This window comes from Rattus rattus, chromosome 4 (genome assembly GCF_011064425.1).
Source record: "Rattus rattus isolate New Zealand chromosome 4, Rrattus_CSIRO_v1, whole genome shotgun sequence".
NCBI lineage: Eukaryota > Metazoa > Chordata > Mammalia > Rodentia > Muridae > Rattus > Rattus rattus.
Window position 1 is genome coordinate 145,802,666 of NC_046157.1, and position 14,981 is coordinate 145,817,646.

Sequence of the window (14,981 nt, forward strand, 5' to 3'; positions counted from 1 at the left end):
TCACTAGGCTTTCTCAGCAGACCCTCATCATTGCTGCTCAGGGCTGGAGCCAGCTGAAGCCCGCTCAGGGCCTCCCTTGTCAATACAGATTTAGAGTGGTCTCTAACTTATCCATGCTGTGCGTGGCAGGAGGCTACTGAGGCTTCCTGCTTAGTTCTAGCAAGAGACACAGGACGGACTACTGACAGGAAAGGAGTTGATAGTACAGGAGAGCGTGTTTATTAGCTCCTTTGGAACTGAGAAAAGCACCCATGGAGTTCTAGAAAAGAAAAGTGTCAACTGGACACTTCTGGAAGTCTCCAGAAACCTTAGTCCTGGGTAGCTCTGGTTCACTACCAGAGTGGCATCACTCCAACCCTTGCAGTCTAGACGTCCCTGAAGAGGAGTCGATGTCACAAAGGAGAAGTGTGAGCAAAAACATAATTATCAGCTACCACCTTCAGGGATGGAAAGGAGTGGGCTCCACATGAATGGTGTCTGTTTACCCAGAGGCTGGGTTCTTGTCAGAAGAACTTCAGATTGTTCAGGACGTGTCTCTTCTGTTGTCTGATCCTCTACCGGGTATGTAATTCCACCTCAGAGAGGATCAAGGGGACATGGTACACCAAGTTCCTCAATTATCCTATACTCCTCAGGGAACAAACACATAAGCTAAACTTCACCAGCAGGTGCTTTCACATTTACTAACCACAGAACCTGCCTGGCGCCCAGAGACAAAGACAGAGAGTATGACTGGGGCAGCCAATGGGCTGGTGCCAGCTGCAGGGCAAGCAGTTACTGACCTAGGGGTCAACGTGGGCAGAGGGTATCTCCACTATAACAATAAATATCTGGTTCTGCATCTCATCTGACTCCCGGAATCTGTGTCATCATTGCTTCCGAGCCTTCTTACCCCATATGGACCGTTGCAGGGGTTGGGGGGTGGGGGATAGGGCAACAGATTCTTTCATTATGTAATAAACTACTAGCCTCTGTAAAGTATATATACATACATACGTGTGTGTGTGTGTGTGTGTGTGTGTGTGTGTGTGTGTGTGTAGCACTGGAAAAGAGGGGAAATCACTCCCAACAGCAGGGCCTAGCTGTTTTATGCACAAGGTATCCAGGCACTGCTGTTGAACAAGCTTCCCATCTCTGTTACCAGCCTGGCCTGTCTTTCTACCTGCTTTCTAGTCCCTTGATCCCCAGACATGCAGAGGGCCTCTGATCTAAAGTCAAAACCTTAGAAAATGTGTTACATTTCCAACCTAGGGAGTCTGAGGGACAGGCTGCAGGAGCCTGAGGCTCAGACCACAGGTCAAGTTAGAAGAGAATCACTGCACGTCATGCTTAGATTTAGCAACTCTGGGGGTTGGGGATTTAGCTCAGTGGTAGAGCACTCAAGCGCAAGGTCCTGGGTTCGGTCCCCAGCTCCGAAAAAAAGAAAAGAAAAAAAAAAAAAAAAAGATTTAGCAACTCCGAATATTCAATCAGCTTTTAGTACATAGTTGGGGGCTATGGAATTACGTGTGGGGAGTACAGAGAAAGTAATTTATCTGAATTCATCCACCCAGAAAATTGGCCATCTCTGACTTTGAACAAAAAACAATTTTAAAGAACTTTATTTTACATATATGAGTATATATAGCTGTCTTCAGACACTCCAGAAGAGGGCATCTAATCCCATTACAGAAGATTGTGAGCCACCATGTGGTTACTGGGGATTGAGCTCAGGACCTCTGGAAGAGCAGTCAGAGCTTTTAACTGCTGAGCCATCTCTCCAGCCCTTGATCAAACGTTTTAACGGTTGTGCACATTAAAAAACAAAAACAAAAACAAAAACGATTTCCGGGCAGAGGCGGGTGGCAGGTGGATCTCAAGAGTTTGTGGCCAGTTTGGTCTGCATATCAAATTCCAGAGCAACCAGGGCTACATAATGGGGAGAGAGGCTGGCCTCAGAAACGTGCCCCAAGTTCCCACCTGACTCTATTCTCCCTTATGTCCTACTACTTCAGATCATCTTTACCTTGAATCAGGCCAGCGCCCCTCTCCAAATGATTCTAGGAGTGTTTGCATAACGATAAACCCAAAGATTAGTACCCACAAATTTGCTGAATACCTACTACACCTTGCGCACTGAGAGAAGTCCAGATGATACCACAACCAATAAAGAGCGCAGATTGAAGTAAGAGAGCCAAAGAGCTGAATTAGCTCCGAATGCCTGGGCGACATAACATCCCAGGATCACACTTGTGATGGGCACAGGAGAGGCCTCAGGTCGTTAAATGGTCAAGTGAGAAAGGGGAGGACACGGTGTCAACTCACATATAGCCTCAGGACTAGGGGAAACGCCATGGACACGGATCGGACGGCCAGACGCTGAACCATCCATCACACTCCTCAAGCAACCGCTTCCCACCCTCCTTTTCCTCTGCAGAAAATGAAGCATTAGTGAGCAGCGCAGAGACCGGAGGAGGCTGCAACAGAAGGCGGCTCCGTACGAGTCGCCACGCCCCTCGCGAGGAGGCGGGACATGTAAATCAGAGTTCGCGTGTACGCGCGCGGGAACGCCGGGAGAGCCAAGGTCGTGGGATTGTAGTGAAGCTGTGGGTGCTGGAGAGGGAGCAAGGGGTGAAGGATGCAGAGACGAACGGAAGGAGCAAGAGGCCGCGGCAGAAACAGGAAGTGAGGGTTGCGGGCGGTCACCACGAAGTAAATGTGTCTCGCGGACGCAGAGCTTGGCTGCGTGCTGGGCGTCAGGTATCGCTTCTCGGCCTTTTGGCTAAGATCAAGTGTAGTATCTGTTCTTATCAGTTTAATATCTGATACGTCCTCTATCCGAGGACAATATATTAAATGGATTTTTGGAGCTAGGAGTTGGAATAGGAGCTTGCTCCGTCCACTCCACGCATCGACCTGGTATTGCAGTACCTCCAGGAACGGTGCACCCCCTCTGGGGAATAATAGCTGTTTAAAAATGGAAGTTTCAGCTGCGTCTCCTAACTATCTGATGTTCTCACCCTTATGCTGTATAGCTTTCTTCTCTCTAGTAGGCTGTGTTTTAAGAAGCTTTTGTTGTTTAATTAAATTAAAGTTACCTTAAAAAGTTACTAGTGGCCTGTATTGGAACTGCAGTTACGTAGTTAACGTAGTTAAACACATTTTCTAGCCTATTTATATTTAGTGTTTGTGGAACTTAGAGGAGCTGTAAAATACCAATGTGAGGTTATTACATCCCTGGTCTGTTTGTTTTGCGTTTGATATTATCATTATGGTGTACAGATTCCAGCCTGGTACAGATTGCAGCTTGGTATATCGCAAAAGCACCTGCGGGTGTTGTACTTAAAACACACTTGGTTAAGGAACCTGCAGGTGATGTCAAAAACGAAATCTTTTCAAAAAACAGCTTATTGTGTATGTATATGCTTAATGTGTTTGTTAGCACATTAACAGAGTAGGTTCTTTACTGACTTTTCAGATGAGTTCTATACTGACTGTCAAGTCAAGGAAAGCTGTGCTTATTTATACCCGCCTTACCCTCTTAATTTCTAGGGCATTTCCCTCATGTCCTGTATAAACACACCTGGCTGGAGCATTTGTTAGTCTTTTTTTTTTTTTTTTTTTTTTTTTTTTCCCGGAGCTGGGGACCGAACCCAGGGCCTTGCGCTTCCTAGGCAAGCGCTCTGCCACTGAGCTAAATCCCCAACCCCTTTTTTTTTTTTTTTTAAGATTTATTTATTATGTATATGGCATTCTGCCTGCATATGTGCCTGTAGGCCTGAAGAGAGCACCAGCTTTCATTATAGATGATTGTGAGCCACCATGTGGTTGCTGGGAATTGAACTCAGGACCTCTGGAAGAGCAGTCAGTGCTCTCAACCTCTGAGCCATCTCTCCAGTCCCTGTTACAGTCTTAAAACTGTTTTTGACACTTGCCAAAGAATGTTAGGACTATCGAAGTGATTCAGAGCACTGGCTGTTCTCCCAGAGATCCCAGGTTCAATTCCCAGTACTCATTGGGGAGCTCACAATGTTCTGTAAGGAGAACAAGGGAACTGCCTCCGCGATAAACAAACATGCCTAAAACATGTGAACACACACACACGCACAACACAATAAATACAAGTTTAAGAAGAAAAACTCATTAAAAGTGGGATAGTGGTGTTTGCAATGGCAAGTGGAAAGCTAATACCAAAGCACCATTTCCAGGTACATAGTGACTGTGAGCTACAAAACAGGATGGGCAAAAACACACTTCCACCGACTGCAGGCCACATACATGCATGTATACAGGGTGGGCTGGAAAACAGTCCAGATCTGTGGTGATGCTAATATTTTTAAGTCATGTGGTACTCTTCTTGCATGCATTGTCCTGTTGGTCACATGTCCTGTAATTTCAGGTCCTCCATGCTTCCAAACAAGTATTCCCCCAACTACAAGAGCCCAGATTGCCATTAAGGCCCTCGTTACTGGTTGGAGACAAATATGGGTGCCCCAAGCCAATCACTCGGGAGGCAGAGGCAGTCAGATCCCTTGTGAGTTCAAGGCCAGTCTGGTCTACATATAGAGTTCCAGGCCAGCCTAGAATACACAGTGAGACCCTGTCCCCACTCCTCTTAAATAATCCTGGTTTTATACAACTGGTCATGGGCCCTAGAAAAATAAAAGGTTGGACTGTTTTCAATCTGGGCAGATAGTTCTGAACTACCCATATTTTCTTTCAATATACAGAGGACACCTTCTCCACCTCTCAACCAACAAGCCTGAGCCTGACCCTTGTTGGCCAACAACAGGAGTAAGGGGCTGTGCAGACAAAGGAATCTGGCTTCTTAGTGGGTTCGAGTGTCGTGTACATCCACTTAGTGTTCAAGGGAAGATGAAGTGAGGACAGGAAAAGAAGTGAGTCCTCGCCCTGGGAAGATAAAAAGCAACCCAAATCTCTCACACTCTTTCTACACCATGTTTAACTACAAGATTATATATATATCAGGTCCAACTATGCTATCAAAGCCAAATCAACTCCTGTGACTGCTTTGCACAGGTGAGATGAAGTTGTGGTAGCAAATGTCAACTTGGTAGGATGTAGGATCACAGCAACCACGAATGCTTTGTTATGGGAATTCAAGACTACCAGGGAAAGAGCTCCCCTCCCCAACAAAATGTCTTTCAATTTAAAAGATTTTTTAAAACAACTGTATTTTCAGCAGTGCTGAGTTGCTGCAAAAAGGGCAGAGGAGACTGAAGTTTCTAAAGGCAAAACTCAATTTGGGGGTGGGGGGTCTGCTGCCTGAGGCATTATCATGGGGTTTTTTTGTAGGTTTGTTCTTCTCTTGTTTGTTTTTCTAGACAAGCAATGGTTAAGTAGAAACAGCATAGGCACCCAGGCCAACATTTTTGCATAGCAATTACACAATAAGGGGAGGAGGGTCTGAGATCAGCATTCTCTAGATTGCGGTCACTAGATGAGTCAAGGCTGACAGGCCTGGCTTTAGGGTTGTGGTCTAGACATCCGGGGCTAACAATCCTTAGGCTAAAAATAAGGTCCTACTGATTCCCAGGTTTTTCCCCTTGTTTACACAGTAGTTTTAAACTCCTTTTGCAGGGGAGTTAGCTTTTAACTATTACAGCTCAGCTTGCTTTCTCCTTTCTAGTTAGTACAGAACTCCAGCACATACAATAGCAACACTCATATTTAGGATGAGTCTTTCCACTTTAATTGACCTACATAAATACCTCCATAAGCAGCTGTGGCGTGACAGACTTTTCCTGGGAGATGTAATTTGTACTCATTCCAGAAAGGGGGCCCATGACAGACCAAAGTCACAAGTGCACCAATATCCAATTTAGTGAACCAATGAGTTTTTTGGTTTTTTTTTTTTTTCTTTTTTTTTGGAGCTGGGGACCGAACCCAGGGCCTTGCGCTTGCTAGGCAAGTGCTCTACCGCTGAGCTAAATCCCCAACCCCTGTTTTTTGTTTTTTTAAAATCGGGGTTACTGACAGGAGCATGGAGGAGGGGTTAGCTTGCAAGGGTCACCAATAACTTTAAAGCAGCCGTGTCGTCAGAAGAGATCTCTCTACCCTATATGCAGAGCTACATAGTCTTCTGGACAGACCTGCGTTTGGCTGGTCAGTTTCCACCCTCAGCCAACTGTCCAGGTCTTCAGTGTACAGATTCTCAAGACTGTTACAAGGTTTCCATTTCTGAGGCATGTGACCTTTCGTTCAGCTCCTGAGGCTAGTGAGTCCCCCACCCCCAGCCCTCACTCCCACCCCCACTTCTTTCCTACAAGTAATGTTTCCGTTTGGAGTCAATGTTGCGACTACAGAACTACCCAGCAGTTTCAGCCTGCTGTAGTATAAACAGCCCTGAAGGATGGTGACACAAAGGGGTAATTGGTCAAAGAGACAAAGGTGATCATCTGCAAAGAGTTAAGTGGAAAGGGGGTGCCATTCATCAGAAGTCTAGGAAGAATGATATTGTAACTCTTAATTCTCCCCAGGGGCTGGGTTATTTTACTTTTTATGCTAGTCAGCTTTAATCTTTCTAACAACTGTATAGAAGGGTAATGGAAGAAAAGGGAAGTCATTGACAGACAGCAGGATCCACCTCTTTCTTGAACAATATCTGCTCAATGTCAGATTCAAGTTTCCAATCTCTTTGACACCAACATGACTTGCCACGTCCTTCCCAGCTTCCAACTATCCTCAGCTTCCCTACATCCCTGGATACCTTAAAAATTCGTCGGGCTGGAGAGATGGCTCAGTAGTTAAGAGCACTATGTGCTCTTCCAGAGGTCCTGAGTTCAATTTCCAGCAACCACACCGTGACTCATCTGTAATGAGATCGGATGCCCCCTTCTGGTGTGTCTGAAGACAGTGGCAGTGTATTCACATATATAAAATAAATCTTTAAAAAAGAAAAAGAAGGGGTTGGGGATTTAGCTCAGTGGTAGAGCGCTTGCCTAGCAAGCCCAAGGCCCTGGATTCGGTCCCCAGCTCCGAAAAAAAGAAAAAAAGAAAAAAAAAAAGAAGTCAATGATTATACCGTAGAGAATTAGTTACATCCCCAAGTGTGGGGTTGGGGTGGCAGATTGCTGCAGTATCTGAGGGCCAGAGACAGGGCTAAGCCTAGGGAGGTAAGGACAGAGGGCACTCGCAGAACTGGCCAAAGGCTTGGGAAACCACTGCTCTATTGAATGACCATGACATGCCAAGCTCAAGACAAGCAATTTGCATCTGTCCCCATTTTTACTATAACTGCAGTCAAGAAGACCCCAGGGATGTCAACGTCTCTTCGGTAAAGGTGCTTGCCACCAAGCCTGACAACTTGTTCAAAAGTGTAGAAGAAACTGAAACTGGGTTTTCAGTAGGGTTGAGTAAGGACCCGAATCAGAAGAGTAGAATATCATGGGAAATCACAAAGATCCAATTTTTATATACCAGTTTGCTTTTGTTTGTTTTGTTTTGTTTTGAATAAAGAAAACACAACTTTCCTCTAGAAATTAGTATGTGTGTGGAGAGGCCCGTCCGTGAAAGGGCAGAGGAAACTACCTAAGAAGAGCATTTTCTCACCTTCCATGTGCCAGGTCCCAGGGCCAACTGGAGGACATAAAGCAAGCGGTGCTGCTGCTCCCTTAAGGACTGTCACGGCCCAGAAGAAAATGTGGGTGAAGGGTTAGGTGTCTAATGTCCCATTGCCGTCTCCTGAAGTCCCGTAGCTGAGCCATTCCAAGTTTGAGAGTGCGGATAGAAATAACTCCCTGGTCATTCTCTTTTTGTGAGTCAAATCATATTAAAGTAAATTATTTGAGCAGAAAATATTTAATATTTATTTTTATATGAATGTGTTTGTGTCGGCCACATGCTATGAGCTGCAGAAACCAGCAGAGGGCACCAGATCCCCGGAGTTCCAGGCTGTGAGCTGCCCTTTATGAATCAAGGAGTCTGAAAGAACAGCGAGTGCTCTTAACATCATCTCCTCAGTCCCTCTCTTTACTTTATTATTGTGTGTGTTTGTATGTGATGGAGGGAGTACACATGTGCCAATGCACACATGTGGAGGTCAGAGGAGTGTGGAGTTGTGTGTCCGTTCACCGTTAATGGGGACTCCGTGGATGGAACTCAGGCATTGAATTGGTACAAGTGCCAGCATGCACTGCGCATGCTCACCAACCCAGAAATCCACTCTGAGCATATTGCCCATGCTGGGGTCTAATAGTAGGTCCAGGAAGCATTGTAACAGAAAGCTGTAGGGTGGGAAGGCAACAAAGAATCTCGCTGTAGCCACACTGTGGGATCTGCAGGAAGTCCACGTGGGAGCTGAGGTCTACCTCCCATTTGCACAGGAGCCAGGAGCCCAGGAAGGCCCTCGTGGAAGAGTGGACTTGACTGGTCAGTAGGTCAGGTCCACTACTCCAGAGGCAGAGAAGCAGGTCTCTAAGTTCAAGGACAACCTGGTCTACAGATTGAGTTCCAGGATAGCCAGTTCCAGTTCCTTTGTCCTCAGAAGACCTCCCGTTCCACTCGTCACCACAGCAAATGCCTACACAGTCATGACCATTGACAAAAAATGACGGTGAACTGTGCCAAGACAATTTTTATTGCCTTTCCTGAAATCTGGAGCCCATTTTGAGGTCTGGCCCGTTTCATTGTGTCAGGACATGGGAGCCAGGAAAGACCTCTAAGTTTGGCAAGCATAGGTCCTTGGCCATTGAGGGAGTAATGGCCCGGGATACATTAATGGAGAAGCCAGGTTCAGGGGTTCAGGGAGCAGTATGGAAACCTAGGTTGGGACTCTTGTATCAAAATTCACGGGGTTGGGGATTTAGCTCAGTGGTAGAGCGCTTGCCTAGCAAACGCAAGGCCCTGGGTTCGGTCCCCAGCTCCGAAAAAAAGAAAAAGAAAAAAAAAAATTCACAAGCCTTGGAAGAAAACAGTGACTGACCGACTAGACTTTGTGTGAAAGAAATGCCAGGGATGTGACTTACTAGGGTATCACTTCCCTAGCATGCAAAGCTACAGGTTCAATCCCAGCCCCCACCCTTACCCCTTGCACTGGAAAATAAAACTAATTTTTTTTTACTGTGAAAAAGAATGACTTTATATTTATATTCATAGGTAATAAGACTGTTAAAACTGGAACCCATGCTTGCACCTGCACAAGCTGAGAAACCCCATCTGCCCTCCTCCCAATTCTGCCCATACAGAGAAAACATCTTTACCTCTCCAAGAAAACTCCAGGCTAACACATAATCACTCTTTGAGTTTCCACCCAGGGCCTCAGTTTTTGACCATGTATGGACACAATCCCACCTCATTACCTAAACTCTGTAACACCCTCTTGCTTTAGCTGAGATGTGTGACTTCTCTGTTCTCCACCTGGGAGCTGCTTCCTAATAAACCCACCCTCATCTACTTATAATCTGGCCTATATCTGCACCGCTGAGGGAGAGAAGAAGCCCATCAAAGACAAAACTACCACATTAGGAAAAAAAAATCTGCGGTTGAAGCAATGGTTTATTGTTTAAGAAGACTTATTGCTCTTGCAAAGGACCTGGGTTTTCTTCCCAGGATTCATATCTATCCGATGACCCTCTGGCTTCCCAAGGGCACCTGCACACACAGGTTACATATAAACTCATGCAAGTGCACAAATACACAAATACAGAAATAAATCTTTTTAAAATTTTATTTAACATATATGACTGCTCTTCATGCAGATACCCCAGTAAGTCACATCCCTGGCATTTCTTTCACACAAAGTCTAGTCGGTCAGTCACTGTTTTCTTCCAAGGCTTGTGAATTTTGATACAAGAGTCCCAACCTAGGTTTCCATACTGCTCCCTGAACCCCTGAACCTGGCTTCTCCATTAATGTATCCCGGGCACCAGATCCCATTACACCTCCACTGCCCAAGTGGTAGGATCACAGGACTGTAATATCAAATTCCACTCCACCTTCTTCTTGGGACTGTAAAGGTCTCATGCAGCAGTTCTCAACCGGTGGGTCTGGACCCCTTCAGAAGTCGAATGTCCCTTTTACAGGGGTTGCCTAAGGCCATCGGAAAACAGATATTTACATTACGATTTGTAATAGTAGGAAAATTACAGCTATGCAGTAGCAGAGAAATAATGTTATGCTGGGGGTCAGCACAACATGAGGAACTGCGTTAAAAAGGTTGTACACAGCATTAGGAAGGTGACAACCACTGCTTTAGAGGGAATCACACCTTCCAGAGTTTCTGTTGTTGGACTTGTATTCCCTGGATCTGGTCTTTGATGTTGGCTCAAAAATATACCACCCTTTTGTTTTGTTATTAACTTTTTAGGACACTCACAAACAGCACAATTCAACTAAAATGAAGGATGAGGAAGGCCAAGGTTAACTGTGAAAGAAATATCCCTTCCTCTCCCAGGACCTTGACCTGGAAGGAAATCTTCCAGGCCTCAGCAATAGTCTCTCATGCTATGCCACCAAATACCACATCTTTCTTCCTGCCCATCCGGTCTCCCAAATGCCTCTCTGGTCAGTGCTCACACATCACCACATACCCATGGTCCAGTCCCCCAAGAAAGGATTACTGCCACATACAATACCCAGAGCACAGAGCAAGGGCTGGCACACCCAGCGAAGCCCTAATGACATTTCAATCAGTGAGGTCAGGCCACGGTGGTGCAGAGTATTAGAGGGAAAAGTTATGAATCCTTCCTTTCTATAAATACCTGGGGGATAGAAAGCAGAGTGCTGGGAGCGAGCGGTGGTACGTGTCTTTCACCCCAGCACTTGTACTGTGGCCTTTGAGTACACTGGGAAGACCAACGATTTAGACATCCCAAATGTAGATGAAATGAATTGATTCTTACAGCTAGCAGAAAGATGGCAGCCTTAGAGTCAAACAACATGGCATGCAGAAGCGGGGCAGGGGTGGAGTGGGGGTGTTTTAAAGTTTTAAAGTCAGGTATTAAAGTCAGGTATCAGAAAGGTGTGTTACACCTGCCCGTGAATCCATAGCTGGGCAGGAAAATTGTTTTGCCTCCTTCAGTTGTCTCTTTCCCACTACAGAGTAAGAAGACCATCGCATCCCGTCCCCATAGCGATAAGCAGGCTGTACATCGGCAAAGACAACTGTTAACACCTACAGCCATCATTCTCATATCACCAGAGTGCCGCTAGGATCTCCAGCACTCCTGAGCAAAAAGTCCACGGCTCTTATGGGATGCCTGGCTCAATATTGTCTCTTTAGTCATCACAGGGGAACTGGTAAGTTTTTACTCAGGTCTGTGACCAAGCCAGCTCAGTCAGTCAACAGGTTCTCCAGAGCAGGAGTGAGGATTAAAACAAGAAAAAGACAATGACACAACATTGTAGCATGACCCCAGCCAGTTCTGAGGCTGAGGCAGGTTTATTTTTTTCTAGTCTACTTTTATACCATTTCTTTTTTTTTTTTTTTTTTTTTTTTCCGGAGCTGGGGACCGAACCCAGGGCCTTTCCCTTCCTAGGCAAGCCCTCTCCCCCTGAGCTAAATCCCCAACCCCATTTTACCTGGTTCCTTTTTTTTTTTTTTTTTTTTTTTCTTTTATACCATTTCAACTACATGCAAGTAATAAGGTCAGTTCTAGGTTAAGGAACAAGCAAAACAATAAACACAAATAGTCAAGGAACAAGCAAGGCAATAAACAAAGTCCCATGACCACTGCTTCTAGAGGCTGATCAAGATGACCAAGGTACCTGAGCCTGCTTCCTGTCCTAGCCCAAAGTCACACTCTTGCCTGAAGTCTACTTCTTTGTTCTAGCCTAAAATCAGATTCCTCTCTGAACTTACTTTCCTGTCCAGGCCCAATGTCAATTGCTTGAACTTGCTTCTTTGTTCTAACCTAAAACCAGATCCCTGCCTGAGCTTACTTCCTTGTCCTAGCCAAACCTCAAATTCCTGCCAAGCAGTCCTTAAAGTTCTCCACAGGTCTGCCCACCCTGGCTAGGATAGAGCCCTCCATTGCTGGGCAAGCAAAAACACAGTGCTATGGGTTAGCCTACCCAGCATATCCCCACACTTGGGGATGGCTCTTTGGAAGCTTGGAGCCAGCCTGGTCTACAGGGTGCATTCCAGGACAGCCAGAGCTACACAGAGGAACCCCGTAAAGGAAAAGATGTGGTGTGGGGATTATAGGGCACTTGGGAAGAACATATAGGTTCTTCCTGGAGTTCACTTGAAATTTTTTGAACGTTGAGAGTCAAACATAATCAACAAAAACATTTCCAGTGAAATGCCCATATGGAGACACTATTTCTATGATAGGGTTTTTTTTTTTTAAAAGATTTTATTTATTTTATGTGTATAAGTGCTCTGTTTTCATGCACGTCAGAAGAGAGAATCAGATTCCATTACAGATGAATTTCAGTCACCATGTGGTTACTGGGAATTGAACTCAGGACCTCCAGAAGGATAGGCAGTGCTCTTAACCATTGAGCTAGCTCTCCAGCCCCATTAGTAGCTATTTTATAACTATTTGTTGCAGTTTTCCTCTTAACCCAGGTGACTCTCAAATAATTGCGACTGGATTATTATATTTATTTAACAAGCTATAAGGGCACAACAACTGAGCCGTATTACTCTATTTTAATCCTCTATGCTAATCTGGCTATCCTCCAGCCAAAATCTCAGAGATACTTTCATTTTAGTACCTATCTGGTTGTCTGGGCTCAAGGTATTTTCTCAAAAGGTCTCCTGGACTCTCCCCTTAGCTAAATCCCCACTTCCCCTTCTCTCCCCTGGCTGGATGTGATGTTCTTTTCTTTCCCCTATTAGTCATTGGCTGATCAGCTAGCTTTATTCCCCAATCAGGGAATAATTGGGGAGCAATGTTTATACATTATGCCTACATTCATATATATATCAAAAACAAAACATCTAAGTAACAATGAATCTTCCTCTTTCCCAGTCAGTAGTAAATATCTCTTCCCTTTCCTCTCCCCCCTCCCTCACTTCCCTCCTCCCTGCCCCCCTCACAAGCTCACAGTGAAAGGCATATCTTAACTGATATTTCGGGGTTGGGGATTTAGCTCAGTGGTAGAGCGCTTGCCTAGCAAGCACAAGGCCCTGGGTTGGTCCCCAGCTCTGAAAAAAAAAAAACAAAAAAAAAAACCCAAAACAACAACAACAAAAAACTGATATTGCACCTTCTGTGACCCTTGCCTTCATGTTATAGATGTTCATGGTCATCTTATCCAACCCACCCCAGGAACCGCTCTGAAGGTAGGCCTGGGGAGATTCTTATGAAATTTTCAAACAGTATACAGTCAGGAAACATAAAAAAATCATTCACATGGCTACTGCTAAGATATGTGGGAGACTATCTTGAGAGGTCTACATCCACACTGGAGTGTGCACTGTTCTCCCGAGAGCTATTAACGCCTATGTTTAAATCTGTTTAAAATGTTAATAAATTTTAACTCTGCTTCATCCTATTTGTTCAGACATCCTAATATGTAATGAGCCGATAACGTGTTTTTAAAGATGAATTTCATATGTATGGCTATTTTGGCTGCACGTGTGCCACGTGTGAGCCTGTCGTCCACAGATGCCAGAATTCGGTTTTGAATCCCCTGCAACAGACAGTTGTGAAGTATCATGTAAATAATAGTTACTGAATCTGGATCCTGCAAGAGCATACAAGTGCTCCTAACCACTCAGCCATTTTTTTTCCAGCATCCTGGGTTTGTGACTATCTGAGGATCGTGAATATACAGCATTTTCCCGGAGCCTGCCCCACTTCTTCTAGCAAGACTAGGTAAAATACCAGGGACCATATCTAAATTGGGCAGGCGCAGGAGCCGCGGGAGGCGGAGACACCCAGCGGTTCCGTCGCTAAGTGACCAGGTGAGGGAGGGGAGAGAACGGAGTCAGTCTCGAAGTTGGGGGCGGGGAGGGGTGACGACGCGCAGCCGCAGTGCCCGGTGGGATTGAACCCCTCCGAGTCCGCCGGATTCTATATCCCCGCGCTGCCCTCTCGACTCGGAAGTTGCCCTTCCGCGGACCGGAGAAGCTCGTCTGCCAGCTCACTCAAACGCAAACTAGGAACAGTAGGTGTACCCCTTTCTGCCACCATCCGCCACCGCGTCTCCTCTAGAGCATTGCCCACCACAATGCCACAGCCTTCCTCTTTGGAGACCAAAGTAAAAGTGTTCCCAAAACTTCTGAACGCGGCTCAGAGGCAGCAGACAGCGGTGTCGCCACGCCCCTCGCGAGGGGGCGGGACATGTAAATCAGAGTCCGCGTGCGCGCGCGGGAACGCCGGGAGAGCCGCGATCGTGGGAATTGTAGTGAAGCTGTGGGTACTGGAGAGGGAGTGAGGGGTGAAGGATGCGGAGGCGAACGGAAGGAGGAGGGGGCCGTGAGAAAGGCAGGAAGTGAGGGTTTTTCGGGCGGTCACCACGAAGTAAATGTGTCTCGCGGACGCAGAGCTTGGCTGCGTGCTGGCTGCCAGGTATCGCTTCTCGGCCTTTTGGCTAAGATCAAGTGTAGTATCTGTTCTTATCAGTTTAATATCTGATACGTCCTCTATCCGAGGACAATATATTAAATGGATTTTTGGAGCTAGGAGTTGGAATAGGAGCTTGCTCCGTCCACTCCACGCATCGACCTGGTATTGCAGTATCTCCAGGAACGGTGCACCCCTCTGGGGAATAATAACTGTTTAAAGTTAGAAGTAGCTTCTTTATTCTTTAGTATCTCAGCTTACCTGATGGCTTTGTCTTTATGCTGTATACCCTTAACAGTGGTTATAGAGAAGGTGTTTGAGAGTAAGTGCTGTAAACTAGGGTGTATTTTAGTTGCCTATTTTTTAATTTTCTTTCTTTTTATGTTCAGCGTTTTTACTCTCCTTACTTGGTATTTAAGGCTAATCAGTAGCTATGAGGTTAAGTGGGAAGGAGCCTAAAGCCATTTTCATCTTTAATACTCTTTTTAAAACGGGGATGGAGTTGTGGATGGTGTTGTCTTTTTC

General features: G+C 45.7%; 1 protein-coding gene and 2 non-coding genes across 3 annotated transcripts in view; 2 read left to right on the forward strand and 1 right to left on the reverse strand.

Moving 5' to 3' along the window:
- Mreg (melanoregulin) overlaps positions 1-2,408 on the reverse strand; it is a 67,852-nt gene extending 65,444 nt beyond the window's left edge. Inside the window, exon 1 of the mRNA XM_032901313.1 lies at positions 2,305-2,408. The gene's annotated coding sequence lies outside the window, so the exon portion shown is untranslated. The remainder of the gene's footprint in view (positions 1-2,304) is intronic.
- Positions 2,409-2,741: 333 nt separating this feature from the next.
- Positions 2,742-2,932, forward strand: LOC116899931. Its single transcript, XR_004387899.1, has one exon. It is a non-coding gene; the product is annotated as a U2 spliceosomal RNA (small nuclear RNA).
- An 11,532-nt stretch (positions 2,933-14,464) lies between these two features.
- LOC116899936 lies at positions 14,465-14,655 on the forward strand. The gene has a single exon (XR_004387903.1). It is a non-coding gene; the product is annotated as a U2 spliceosomal RNA (small nuclear RNA).
- The last annotated feature ends 326 nt before the right edge of the window (positions 14,656-14,981 follow it).